The sequence below is a fragment of the Capra hircus genome, unplaced genomic scaffold (genome assembly GCF_001704415.2).
Source record: "Capra hircus breed San Clemente unplaced genomic scaffold, ASM170441v1, whole genome shotgun sequence".
Lineage (NCBI taxonomy): Eukaryota > Metazoa > Chordata > Mammalia > Artiodactyla > Bovidae > Capra > Capra hircus.
Window position 1 is genome coordinate 1 of NW_017211706.1, and position 14,911 is coordinate 14,911.

General features: G+C 40.8%; 1 pseudogene; it reads right to left on the reverse strand.

Moving 5' to 3' along the window:
• Window positions 1-12,736: 12,736 nt before the first annotated feature.
• On the reverse strand, window positions 12,737-13,713 carry LOC102191794 (annotated as a pseudogene).
• Window positions 13,714-14,911: the final 1,198 nt, after the last annotated feature.

Here is a 14,911-nt window from a genome sequence, read left to right on the forward strand (position 1 = left end):
TCCATATTCTACTCTGCCAACTTGATCCATTCTCAGTCTCTAGTATGTTTCTGTTGTTGCTTTTGGATCCTGCCACTCAAGAGAAGAAATTTCTTGTGACTCTAGAGCTAGTGGAATACAAAAGAAGTCATCTTTAAATCCAGTCAGAATACCAAGTCCTGGCGGACAAAAGAGTAGCCACCAAGGTACAGGTATTAGGGACTACTGGATGTATATCCTCAGTGGTTTCACTGACTGCCTGAGGCCCTGTACCATCCAGTATTCCTTATTGGATTTCTTTATAGGGAGAATGGAGGCTTCCCTCTTGGCTCAGATGGTAAAGAATCTGCCTGTGATGGAAAGACCTGGGTTTGATCCCTGGGCAGGAAGATCCCCTGGAAAAGGAAATGGCAAACCACTCCAATATCCTTGCCTGGAGAATCCCATGGACAGAGGAGCCTGATGGGCTATAGTCCGTGGGACGACAAAGAGTCAGACACAACTGAGCAACTAACACTTGTCACTTGTAGATATAGGAAGAATGGAGGTATTACAGGCTGATTGTCATGGCCTAATATGTCATGGCCTGGTCACTTAGGCCCTGTATAACGGGGGCTATGCCAACAAGGCCTCCTGTAGAAAAGGATACTGTTTTTACTGGGACATGTATGTCCAGGTTTTAGACGGACTATCATGGCACTGGCTCCTACAGTTTGTTCCACCCATCCCTGGGCCCATGCCTCAGGATAACTCTGGAAAGATCAACTTGCTCTGTCCGGGGAGGTATATTCTCAGCCATTAAACACTGTGATCATACACCCTTTTTCTAAGGGGACCCTAGACTCCAATTTGTCTCCCTTTAGGTGGATAGTAGCCCCCAATCTATATAAGATCTCTCTTCCTAGTAGGGTATAGAGCATTCAGGGACACACAGAAAGGAATGGATAAGTGTGTGTTCACCCAATTTATATTCCAATGATTCTGTGAATATCCATTCTTGGGCCTTCCCTGATACTCTAATTTTACAACTCATGTGAATTGAGTTTGCATGATCTGGTGTTCAGAACCGAGTAAGTGGCACTGATGTTGACTAAGAATTCAACAGCCTTCCCCACTCTGTCTGAAGTCAGTCAGGGCTCCTCAGGGTCAGCTGGAGTGCCAGTTTACGCCCTGTCATCCCTTTTCTACTTGGACAGTCTGCCTTCCAGGGTAGTGACTGGCATATGCGATTTCTATCCCCTTCAGGCAGTCTCTCTTCCAATGTCCCTCCTGTTTAACTATGGTGCACTTATTGGTCCCAGTTCCCTTGGCTTTCTATCTTTCCATGGGGCCCGGGGTTACTCACCAGAGAAGTCTCCATGGGCAGTTAGTCCAAATTCTCATGCTGACTGACATCGGAGAGCAATAGCCAGTAGGTGGGTCTCTGGGCCTTTTTATCCTCTGACTTCTCCTCTGCTGCTGCTGCTGCTGCTAAGTCGCTTCAGTCGTGTCTGACTCTGTGCAATCCCATAGACGGCAGCCCACCAGGCTCCTCTGTCCCTGGGATTTCTCCAGGCAAGAACACTGGAGTGCGTTGCCATTTCTTTCTCCATTTCCTCCTCTGTATCTTGTTTATTAAATACCTGGTAGGCAACCTTGTTCAGATGAAAAGTGGGGCTATCTGGTTCTATTTCCACTTTCTGAAATTTTATGCCTAATGTTGAAGCACTTTTGGGAAATAGCACCTCAGGATTGCCTTTCCTTCCAAGGACTCAATCGTCAATAGCATAGATTCAGAGGCATCCCCTGAGGCTCTAGGAATGCCAAAGGGTTTTCAGTTGGCTCTGATCAATTTCCTTTATCTTATTCCATTTGCTGGGTTTCTTTTCTGCTTCCTGGATTCTGTTTAGGATCATAATTATATAACAGGTCAGCCTCTGTCTTCCACTCCCCTTCTCCTTTGTCTCGGTGGTCCCAATTGGGTCCATTATCTGGGAGCCCTTGATCCCCTAGTCTGAAATAGCACCATGTGCATTGTTTCTGTTCTGTTCTCTTTCTCTGCTTCATCTCAGGTTTTTGAAAAGACCATGGCTTTTTCTTCCCTGTTAGGAGTACATTGAGGAGGCTCTGGATATTAGCCTGGTGAGGTCATGGATCTGAAAGATCCCCCTAATTAGATTCAGGAACCCTCTGGACCCTCCCCAACCCCTTTACTGTGAGTTTTCCAGTTACTTTTTATTTTTTGGCTTTTTTCACTTTATTTTTAAATTTTTTACTTTTATTTTTTACGACTGAGCAGTATTCCATTGTATATGTGTACCACATTTTCTTTATTCCCTTGTTGATGGGCATTTAAGTTGTTTCCATGTTTTACCTATTGTGAATAGTGCTGCTACAAACACAGGAGTGTATATATCTCTTAGAATTACAGTTTTGTCCTGTATATTCCCAGGAGTGAGACTGCTGGATTATATGGTAATTCTATTTTTAGTTTTCTGAGGAAAACCCCATACTGTTTTCCATAGTGACTGTACCAACTTATATTCCTACCAACAGTGTAGGAGGGTTCCCTTTTCTCCACACTCTTTCCGGCATTTGCTATTTGTAGTCATTTTAATGATGGCCACTCTGACTGGTATGAGGTAGTACTAGGATTAAAATTGTCCCTCAGTTACAGATAAGTATAATCATTTCAATCTACATAAATTTGTGCTCTGTGTTTGGTATGGTTTGACAAAAATAAGTTATATAGTATAGTACTTTTATCTTGCAAAGCATAGTGTGGCATTTTATTTTTAAAGATTTTGTTAAGAAATTTACTTAGTTTGCTGCAGTTTAAGAATCCCCCTCCCCTCACGACATATAATTCGAGATGTTATGGGGAGGGAGGTGGAGGGGGGTTCATGTTTGGGAACACATGTAAGAATTAAAGATTTTAAAATTAAAAAATAAAAAACTAAAAAAAAAAGAAATGAGTATCACTTCTTTGCAAAATGAATAACTCCATCTGTACTAAAGTCCATTTAAAGGGAGTTTGAAAGACTATTTAATAAGTACAGTCACGTGACTGGCAAGCAAAGGAGGAAATTTTAGCTTGTGTTTTACACATTGTTCCAAAAACACTCTTTGGTTCTCTAGAAGAAATTTTTATACACAATTGGACCATATCATGAAATAGTCACATTAAGGTTTTCTTTTGTTTAAACAGTTGCTGTAATGTACATTATCTCTATAATACTTATATGCCAAACTCCTAAATTTCCAAATATTGCTTTAAGATCAATATTCATGGAGAGCAGGTGCCCTGGACCCAGGCTCTATTTTAGTATTATGGGTTAAATTTCAATTTTTACGAACTTCTTTTCATGCAGTGAAAATAATTGTACATATCGATTCTCAGGGATCTCCTGTCCGTATTCACTGTATGCATCTTTGTAAGAATGAGTATTACTATTTTATTATCTGACCTGCATGCATAAGCCCAGCATGCCAAAATAGTTGATATATTTCCATTTTTTGAATTATTCTTTTTAACATATTTTATTTTCTAATAATTATGCATGTGACATTGTGGATATGTTACTTTATTTACATAACTGTCTGTGTCACACTGTCAGTGTATCTAAAGCCTTCCAAGGAAAATTAATGATTTCATCATACTTTTAGGCTATGCAACTGTGGATCCCAATTATATAATATTAAGAAGGGAATTACATAATCATTAAAAAAAGAATGAATAATTCCATTTTGTACCAACATGGATGGCCTAGAGATTATCATGCTTAATGAAATAAGTTAGAAAAAGAGACAATTACCATATAATATATGGAATCTAAAATATGACACAAATGAGGTTATTTACAAAATGAAAACAAACTCACAGACACAGAAAACAGACTTATGGTTACCAAATGGGATAGGGGTAGGTGAGGGATAAATTAGGATTTGGGGGTTAGCAGATACACACTACTATATATGAAATAGATAAACAACAAGGTCCTACCATTATAGCACAGGGAACTATATTCAATATCCTATAATAAACCATAATGGAAAAGAATATGCGTATGTGTGTGTATATATATATATATATATATATATACATATATATATCACCATCATTTTTGCTATACAGCAGAAACCACAACATTGAGCAATATTGTAAATCAACTATAAAAAAAAAGATAAAATCATTGACTAGAAAAAAACGGGGGAGCCTGAATCTTGATAAAGCAAACTTTATGGAATTTTCACCTACCTCTTACCTGGCTCCTCCAATGAGTACTGGCCTTAAGGAAGGGAGCCAATTTTTCCAGATATGGGTTCCTTATTTTAGAGAGGGAAAAGTGGCCTGTTCTGAGGGAATTGTGGTTGTTTTGGCCTATCCAATGGCTCCCTGAAGGATGCGTTCAAAGGACTCCTTTATTTTTCTAAACTCTCCCAGGGAAGAAGCATTTTACTGCAAAATGTTTATCAGAAATATTTAGAGTTAAATGTATAAGCCACTGGTGCCTGAAAGATAACAGTGGGAACAAATCATAGACAAACCAAAAGGCATGGGAAGAAAGGTAAACAATGAGACGCTTTGGGGGAAAGGAGCCTTTCTAAAGCTACTATATATTTCTGAGAATCTGAGTATCATATGAATGCCCAGAACTAGGTAATGCTAAATATATATACCTGAAAGGCCCTAGTCTCTTACCTAAGGCTCACAGTTAAACTCTGTGCAAGCAAAAGTATAAGCAAAGTTGCAAACTGCCCAAACTGATTGGTAGAAGGGCATGCTCCAACACAAACACATAAAGCCCATCTGCAAAGAATGGAGGTGAGTTATATTTTTCATTTCAGGCATTAAGTAATCTCTGTCAAGTCACTAGCTGATCAATCAACTAATTGAACAGAGTCAGTGGCCACTCATTACAAGAATCTTAAAAAGTGAGTTCAAGGAAACTAATGAAGCAAACAAACAGAACCCACAAGAAGCAGCGAAAATAAGCCGTGAATGGGGGAAGAATTTTGATTTCAAGGTTAACACATTATAATATTCAAATGTATAGTTTTCAAGAAAAACTCATGAGGTATGCAATGAAAAAAAGTAGAGAAAAAAGAGATTAATAGAAACTGTACAGGAGGAAGCCCAGATATTGGACTTACTAAACAAAGACCTTAAATCAGCCATTTAATATTACCAAAGAGTAAGGGAAACCATGTACAAAGAACTAAAGGAAACTAAGAATTGTGTTTCCCCAATAAAGACTATCAACCAAGATTTAAAAATATTTAAAATGAACAAAATAGAATTCTGGAGTTTTAAAGTACAGTAAGAGAAATAAATACATTAGCAGGATTCAGTAGGGGATTCGGGCAGGCCAAAGAAAGACTCACCAGAAGACAGGTCAATTGAGATTATATAATCTGAGGAACAGAAAGTAAAATAATAAGGAAAATGAGCAATGCCTAAGAGACTTTGGAACATCATCAGTTATGAAATCATACGTATAATAAGAGTCTCAGAGTAGAGAAAGGGGCAGAAAGAATAATTGAAATAATAAAGTTACAGTTTCCTCTCTGGCATGTGAGGAACTTAGAAGTTGTCATTCCATCCTGACAACAAATAAAAAGCTGAAAAAAATCAATAATCTTGTTACATCAGCCAGAGAGGTGAGACCACAGAGAAAACTGCTGCCCCTCTAATTGGAAGGGCTGTTAGGTCAATACAGAGAATCAGAACTTAACAAACAGAAACCTCAATGGGAACCAGTGCCAGGGTAGGAAAATCTAAACTATAATTGAGAAATTTCTAGGCAGCTCATTGTGGAAAAGTCTGAGCATTAAAAATTCTGTACATTTTGTGAATTTTACATCCAGGAGTGTTACCAGATTCTCACAGTTAAGACTAAAAAAATATCTTTTGGGGCTTCCTGCAGGGAGAGGAAAAGTAATCAGTTTACATATGCCAGAACATTCTGTCCTTAACAAAACCTGCCCTCAGGAGAAATTATATTATCAGAGCCTAATCTATTGAAGTTTTATCAGAGCCAAACTAGCTTGGGAGAAATAAAATACCCAACTCTAGCCTTCTCTATCCTTCTATACGGGACAAGGGGAAATAATTCCAATTACACATAGCCATCCGGTCCAGTTTAAAAGAGGTGTAGGACTGCGAATCGCTTGTGAACTTTGTAGCCAGTGGGTCAGAAGGACAAGTAGCCACTTGGGACCTGTGACTGCCATTTGAAGTAGATTCAGTCTTGTAGGACTGAACCTTTAACCTGGGGGCTGTGATGCATTCTCCAGGTAGACAGTGTCAGAATTGAGTTAACTTTGCAGGAATACCAGACCACCTAAGCTGCCTCTTGAGAAATCTGTGTGCAGGTCAGGAAGCAACAGTTAGAACTGGACATGGAACAACAGACTGGTTCCAAACAGGAAAAGGAGTACACCAAGGCTGTATATTGTCACCCTGCTTATTTAACTTATATGCAGAGTACATCATGAGAAATGCTGGACTGGAAGAAACACAAGCTGGAATCAAGATTACCAGGAGGAATATCAATAACCTCAGGTATGCAGATGACACCACCCTTATGGCAGAAAGTGAAGAGGAACTAAAAAGCCTGTTAATGAAAGTGAAAGTGGAGAGTGAAAAAGTTGGCTTAAAACTCAACATTCAGAAAATGAAGATCATGGCATCAGGTCCCATCACTCCATGGGAAATAGATGGAGAAACCGTGGAAACAGTGTCAGACTTTATTGTTTTGGGCTCCAAAATCACTGCAGATGGTGACTGCAGCCATGAAATTAAAAGATGCTTACTCCTTGGAAGAAAAGTTATGACCAACCTAGATAGCATATTCAAAAGCAGAGACATTACTTTGCCGACTAAGGTCCTTCTAGTCAAGGCTATGGTTTTTCCAGTGGTCATGTATGGATGTGAGAGTTGGACTGTGAAGAAGGCTGAGGGCCGAAGAATTGATGCTTTTGAACTGTGGTGCTGGAGAAGACTCTTGAGAGTCCCATGGAATGCAAGGAGATCCAACCAGTCCATTCTGAAGATCAGCCCTGGGATTTCTTTGGAAGGAATGATGCTAAAGCTGAAGCTCCAGTACTTTGGCCACCTCATGCGAAGAGTTGACTCATTGGAAAAGACTCTGATCCTGGGAGGGATTGGGGGCAGGAGGAGAAGGGGACGACAGAGGATGAGATGGTTGGATGGCATCACTGACTCGATGGACGCGAGTCTGAGTGAACTCTGGGAGTTGGTGATGGACAGGGAGGCCTGGCGTGCTGCAATTCATGGGGTCGCAAAGAGTCGGACACGACTGAGAGACTGAACTGAACTGAACTGAACTGAACAGTCACTGTCTGCTGAGAATTAGAGAACCACTGGATGGTGTCAAAAAAAAACAAAAACAAAAACAAAAACAAACAAACAAAAAAACCCACACATCAAACTGCAGAAAATCAAAGATAAAGATAAATTTTAAAACAGCCTATCTGCAGAAGAGCAAGGATAAGAGTTATATTTGACTATTTCTCAGAAACCATACAGACCAGGAAAAAGGAGAGTACTTTTTCCTCTCAACATTTAAGTGTTGAGAGGGAAAAAATATAGGAATTCTCTAGCTTGCAAAATTATCCCTCAAAAGGGAAGAACAAATAAAGACTTTCCCAGACAAACAAAAATCGAAGAGACTTGTTACTAGTAGATCAACCTTGTAAGAAATAAAGGAAATTCTTCAAAAAGGAAAATGATATTGAATCCTCCTAAAGAGAAGAGAACTAGAGGTAGAATAAATGGAAGTGAAAGAAAACATTTTTCTCATTCATAATTGATCTAACAGGTATCAGTTTGTTCAAAACAATAATTGCAACAATGTTTTAGATGATTATGGCCTGCATGTGTGCTAAGTTGCTTCACTCATGTCCAACATGTTGGACCCTATAGACTGTAGCCTGCCAGGCTCCTCTGTCCATGGGATTCTCCAATCAAGAATACTGGAGTGGATTGCTGTGCCCTTCTCCAGGGGATCTTCCCTACCCAGGGATTAAACCTGCATCTCTTACATCTAACCTGCATTGACAGGTGGGTTGTTTACCACTAGCACTACCTGGGAAGTCCAATCATGGCCTATGTATAAGCAAAATGAATAAGAGAAATAATCAAGGGGCAGGAGGGAATAATAGGACTCCTCTGTGATTATGAGCTACTTGCACTATACGTAAAATAATAGAGGGTTATTAAAAAGTGAACTTGAATTAGGTGTAAATGTGTATTACAAACATTAGGGCGACCACTGAAAGTAAATTTTTAAAAATAATTGATATGCTAAAGTATAGAAATTGGAATCACATAAATGCTCAACTAATTATTTCCAGTTTTAGTGAGGTATTAATATGAATGACCAATAAACATTACATATATTTAAGGTGTGAAATGTGATATTGATATATATGTACATTGTGAAATGATTCCCCCAATCATGCTAATTAGCCTAAAAACCAAAACAGAGCAAAAAGAGTATAAAACAAAAAAAAATAGGGGTAAAAAGGCCACAAATACAAAACGGTAACAAATATACAAATATGGTAGATATTAACCCAATCACATCAATAATTACTTTGCATATCAACAGTCTAAAATCACTGATTAAAAGGCAGAGATTATCAGTGTGGACCAAAAACCAAACCCCAACAGTATGTTGTTTAAAGAAAGAATTAGCTTAGCTAAACAAATGCAGGTATGTGTCATTTAATTTTTACTGTACAACAGGCTAAAGATAAGGAAGACAGGAAGTGACAGTCTTTTACTTTCTTTTGCTCTATTTCTTGATCCCGACAATTTTTCTGGTGACATTTTACTTTTCTAAAGTAACACCTATTCCAATGTCATGTTACCCATTCTGAATCAAAAAATAAGAATGATGAAAGACAGCCTTCAGAATGGGAGAAAATAATAGCAAATGAAGCAACTGACAAACAACTAATCTCAAAAATATACAAGCAACTTATGCAGCTCAATTCCAGAAAAATAAATGACCCAATCAAAAAATGGGCCAAAGAACTAAATAGACATTTCTCCAAAGACATACGGATGGCTAACAAACACATGAAAAGATGGTCAACATCACTCCTTATCAGAGAAATGCAAATCAAGACCACAATGAGGTACCATTTCAGACCAGTCAGAATGGCTGCGATCCAAAAGTCTATAAGCAATAAATGCTGGAGAGGGTGTGGAGAAAAGGGAACCCTCTTACACTGTTGGAGGGAATGCAAACTAGTACAGCCACTATGGAGAACAGTGTGGATATTCCTTACAAAACTACAAATAGAACTGCCTTATGACCCAGCAATCCCACTGCTGGGCATACACACCGAGGAAACCAGAATTGAAAGAGACACGTGTACCCCAATGTTCATTGCAGCACTGTTTATAATAGCCAGGACATGGAAGCAACCTAGATGTCCATCAGCAGATGAACAGATAAGAAAGCTGTGGTACATATACACAATGGAGTATTACTCAGCCATTAAAAAGAATACATTTGAATCAGTTCTAATGAGGTGGATGAAACTGGAGCCAATTATACAGAGTGAAGTAAGCCAGAAAGAAAAACAGCAATACAGTATACTAACACATATATATGGAATTTAGAAAGATGGTAATGATAACCCTGTATGTGAGACAGCAAAAGAGACACAGATGTAAAGAACAGACTTTTGGACTCTGTGGGAAAGGGAGAGGGTGGGATGATTTGAGAGAATGGCATTGAAACATGTATACTATCATGTAAGAAATGGATCACTAGTCTAGGTTCGATACAGGATACAGGATGCTTGGGGCTGGTGCACTGGGATGACCCAGAGAGATGATATGGGGAGGGTGGTGGGAGGGGGTTTCAGGATTGGGAACTCATGTACATCTGTGGTGGATTCATGTCAATGTATGGCAAAACCAATACAGTATTGTAAAGTAAAAAAAAAGAATGAAAATGTCCCACTTGATTCACAAAATGTAACTTCCTACTTGCAAACACAGCAATAAATATATAAACAAGTGATTCATAAATGTACTCAGAAGCTATTTAAACCCTCTACTAAAAGAGACAATATTTGAAAAATAAAGAGACAGAGACAGTGATACAGAGAAACATTTAGAGGATAAAAACATCTCAAAATTACCACATAAATAGGAAAATAAAGATGGCACACATCCATGATAAAGGAAGTGATATCCAGGGAGTTGAGATGCTCTAAGGCAGGGGGGGACAGCAGAAGGTATGGACTGTCAACTCCACTGAGAGCAGAGTGTAGCCCTCACAAGAGGCTGCAGAGAACTGGTCAGCAGGAGGTCAGGTTCCAGAGCTGGAAGGAGGACACACTGGGGAAGTCTGGGGTCAGGAGAGGAGAGGATGCTGTAATGGTGGAAAGAACTGGAGCTGAACAAAATACTAGTTTCTGGACAGAGCTAGCTCTCGGTAGGATCCTAGGCAAATGAAACCCAGGGACAGTTCCCACATACTGATCTATTCTCATATTCACTCTCCCCTTCAGTAGACTTGCTTTTAGCACTTTAACTTCAAGGGCCTTTTTATTGAGATACACAGTGCAAAGAAAAGTGAATTAAGAGACAGGTCTGCCCCAGGCTGGGAGGAATGAAACAGTATGGCCTGTAGACAAATTGAGACCAGGAGTCTGTTCCCAGCTCTGCTTATAACCAGTCTTGTGAACTTGAGAAAACTGTGAGTTCTTCATCTGCTGAGTTTGCTAAGCCCTATCTTGTAAGATGGTTGAAATGTATGTACCATATATAAATCACATGGCAAGAGGACCAGCAAATATCACCCAATATTTAAAGAATAGCAGTAATTTATATTATTTTCATCTCAGATGATGGCATTTACCTCCCTTGGAATGTTTAATTCAGGAAATTTCAAATATATAATATTCTTAGAGAAAGAATACTGAATCAACCAAAAAGTCTCTCTAGCTGGCAAAACTAACTTTACCCATTTGAGCCTCTATCACTTAATTTCGGTATGGAGTTGTTGTGCCTAGCTGGGTACAGCTCAAGCTCCTAGATGTCATCTATCTAGGAGATTACCGTACCATTCCTTCCAGGTGTCCTTGCATCCAAACCAGCTCTGTTTACATTTATTACACTCTTGTAAAAAAGCTATCCCTCATGAGTTTGCCAAACTCTACTTAAGATAACCTAGTTAAAATGCCTTTATAATGGATCAGACCCTGGCTGTCCCAGTTTGGGGCAAACAGTACCAGCACAGTGGTTTCTTGGCATCTCACCTAAGGGGAACATCTCCATTATTTTTCAGAAACTCCCTGGAAATGATGTGCGTAGAACACCTAGTTTGCACACTGTGTTCATCTGCACTAGAACGAGAGCAAAGGACACCTTCCTCTCCTGCCCCTGGTGGAGATTTTTATATAGTTTATCCACAATCCCAAAATAATTTGTGGCAGCAGTTTTCCATTATAGACTAGATGTTTGTGTCCCTGGCAAAATACATGTGTTGAAGCCCTAACCCCTTCCTCCTTCCCACCGTGTCCATGTAATTGTATTTGAAGGTGGAAGTTTAGGAAGATAATTAGGTTTAGATGAGGTCATGAGGATGGGGCACCTATGATACAATTAGGCATCTTAGAAGAAGAGCAAGAGAGACCAGAATTCTCTCTCTCCATCATATGAGGACAGAGAGAAGGTAGCCAGAAAGAGAGCTCTCACCAGGAACAGAATCCACTGGCACATTGATTGTGGACTTCCCAACTTCTATAACTGTGAAAAATAAATGTCTGTTGTTTAAGCCACCCTATCTATGGTATTGTTACAGCAGCTTGAGCAGACTAATATAGGGCTTTTTCTATCAACTGTTGGAAGGTTTGGCCTCTACTCACCACTTCAGGACCTCAACTAGCCCACCACACAACAGAAATGACAATTACATTCCACTGAGGACTCATAGTTTCCTAAAGTCCCAAACTGCCTTACTCAGGAAATTTACACTTAACTGCCATCACCCAGTGGTGAAGAATCCTCCTGCAATGCAGGAGGCACAGGAGACCTGGGTTCAATCCCTGGGTCGGGAAGATCGCCAGGAGGAGGGCATTGCAACCCACTCTGGTATTCTTTCTGGGAAAATTCCATGTACCAGAGGGGCATGGTGGGCTATCATCCATGGGGTCGTACATGACTTAAGTGATTGAGCAGCCAGGCAGGCAGGGCCATCATAAGGAATACCCTCCACCTCAACCATTCTTTTTACTTTACCTATAAGTCATAGAGAATATTTCAGTATCTTACTCATATGAGTGTAACTCATAAGCTCTAAAATTCTGTGAGTAGAGGCTGGGTTTTCTTTACATTAGCATCCCCAGTACTAGTGTTGAGCTTTCCCAAGAGCAGATTCTCAACGTTTGATGAATAAAAGAGCCAATAAACACAAGGTCTACTCTAATAACACTTTATTTCTCTTACTTTCTTGAAGACGCTAAGGAACTCAGACTACAGATCAATTACTTTAACAAAGCTAAAGACTAAAAGGAACAAGAAAAACTAACATTGACCACGTTTTACTTGTTTTCTATTCCATTATCCTAAATATTATTACTATGGGATTCTTTCACATTTCCAAGAATATAATCCCTATTGTGATGTTATATTTTCCTGTCTGGGGGTAAAAACTTCACATACTTCCTTACGGGTGGGATGATAATATTGAGCATGTCCCTGGGAGGTGTACTGACTTTGACAGTAGTGTCAGGCCTGGCTGCATGCATGCCTTGGGCTTTCTCTTCTTCATCTCGCAAAGCTTCTTCATAATAAGTGGGGAAGTCACTGGGAACAGCATCATTGACCTTTGCCAAAAATTCCAGGACTTTCATCTTGCTGGTTTCAAGATGTGCTTTTGGGCCCCAGAGAAACTCATAACGTGGAGGATCACTGTTGGCAACCTGGCGGTACTCCAGATACTTCAGCCTCACTAAATCTTTGGTGATGAGCTTTCTGGGCTCTCCATAGATAAGGTGCTTTCTTCCAGCATATACTCGCATCGTACCCAGGTATTTCCAGATGTCTTCCTCAGCGGCACAGTTGCCCTTCAGGAAGATCATACCCAGGAGATTCATCAGGAGACCAGTCTTGGGTAAACCCCTTCCGCCACGCACCCTCCCATTGTTGGGGAGTTTCAATTTGCTGACCAGATTATAGCAGGGAACAACTGAGTCGACTTCCTTCAGCTCTACCGCAAAGACTAGCTCAATGCGCTCAGAGGCTCTCTTGAGAATCTCGGCAAATCGGTCATGGTGGCTTTGGTGGATAATCTTCAGCATGTCTTCCTTCATCATGAGCTGCTTCATTTTATACTTGTACAGAAGGTACTGCTCCAACAAGCTAGCTTTCCTGGTTAAACAGTCAGTTCCTGGGGTCTCAGTGAAGGGTGGGACCTCATAGGCAAGTGCCCTATACTTATATTGGCCATCGAATACTTCACTAGATCTAGTGTAAGAAAAGACTGCAGCAGCGGCGATGGTTGGTATTCTTTGAGGCTCCTGCGAAGTGCTACATGACTCAGCACCAGGCAGACTCTGGGTAGTATCTTCACACTGAAGAGAGGAGGTAGTGGACTCCTCTTCTGCTGCTGCTATGGCCTGAGCACCCGCACAACTCTGGGTCTGGCCTTGGGCTTGGGGGCATTTATCACCACCACGGGCCTTACTCTTCTTACTTCGAGGCATGGTCAGGGACAGCAGGAAGGAGTATAGACAGGAGCTCAGAAGACACGGACACCTGGAGGAAGGAGAATAAGATGCTGTAAGCACCTCAGCAGGGAGATGCCACCTTGGCTTTAACCAAGGCCACCACTGCAGGGTCCTTGGGGCACTGGTCGAGGACCTCTCAAGGCTTCTGTTTTGATCAGACTGTCCCCTGAGAAAACTGTGGAGGATATTAGAGCCTTAGAATGCAGCCTGCCAACCCTGCTAGGGGTATTCAAGGGTGACAGCAGGGGCTGCCAGTAGGGAGCCTCTATCTGGGTTTGAGGGTATTCTCAGTTTATAGCCAGGGTCATCATAGTCATATAGTCAATTTTTGGCAGGTCTAGAGCCTCCTCTTATCTGATGCTTTGAAGATGACACCTAAAACCAAAGTCAGCACTTCCCTGAGACCCCAGGGGAGGAAGTGAAGGTGTTCCTTAGCCCTTCTCTCTGTCGGAGGATACCCAACTGAGAGCTATGTGGAACCCACACCTTCAAGGGCTGCTTGGGTCCTCAATTCTCATTAAGGATGCTCACCTGGTCGCCAGGAGGTAACTGGTATGCTTCCCCTCTGCTGAATGGTGGCTGTAATGTCATACTAAACTCATACTCTTCTCTCTCAGATTTGATGTGGATTGTCAGCCTCAGCCTGACAGTCCTGCACTGAGCCTGCAAGTTCTGAATGAAAAACGTGGGGCCTAGGTTTTTTGTGATCTATTGTGACTCTGCTTATTCAACTTATATGAAATGCCACGGGGGATGAAATACAAGCTGGAATCAAGATAGCTGGGAGAAACATCAATAACCTCAATACGCAGATGACACCACCCTTATGGCCGAAAGTGAAGAGGAACTAAAAAGCCTGTTGATGAAAGTGAAAGTGGAGACTGAAAAAGTTGGCTTAAAGCTCAACGTTCAGAAAACGAAGATCATGGCATCCGGTCCCATCACTTCATGGGAAAGAGATGGGGAAACCGTGGAAACAGTGTCAGACTTTATTGTTTTGGGCTCCAAAATCACTGCAGATGGTGACTGCAGCCATGAAATTAAAACACGCTTACTCCTTGGAAGAAAAGTTATGACCAACCTCGACAGCATATTCAAAAGCAGAGACATTACTTTGCCCACTACGGTCCGTCTAGTCAAGGTTGTGGGTTTTCCTGTGGTCATGTACGGATGT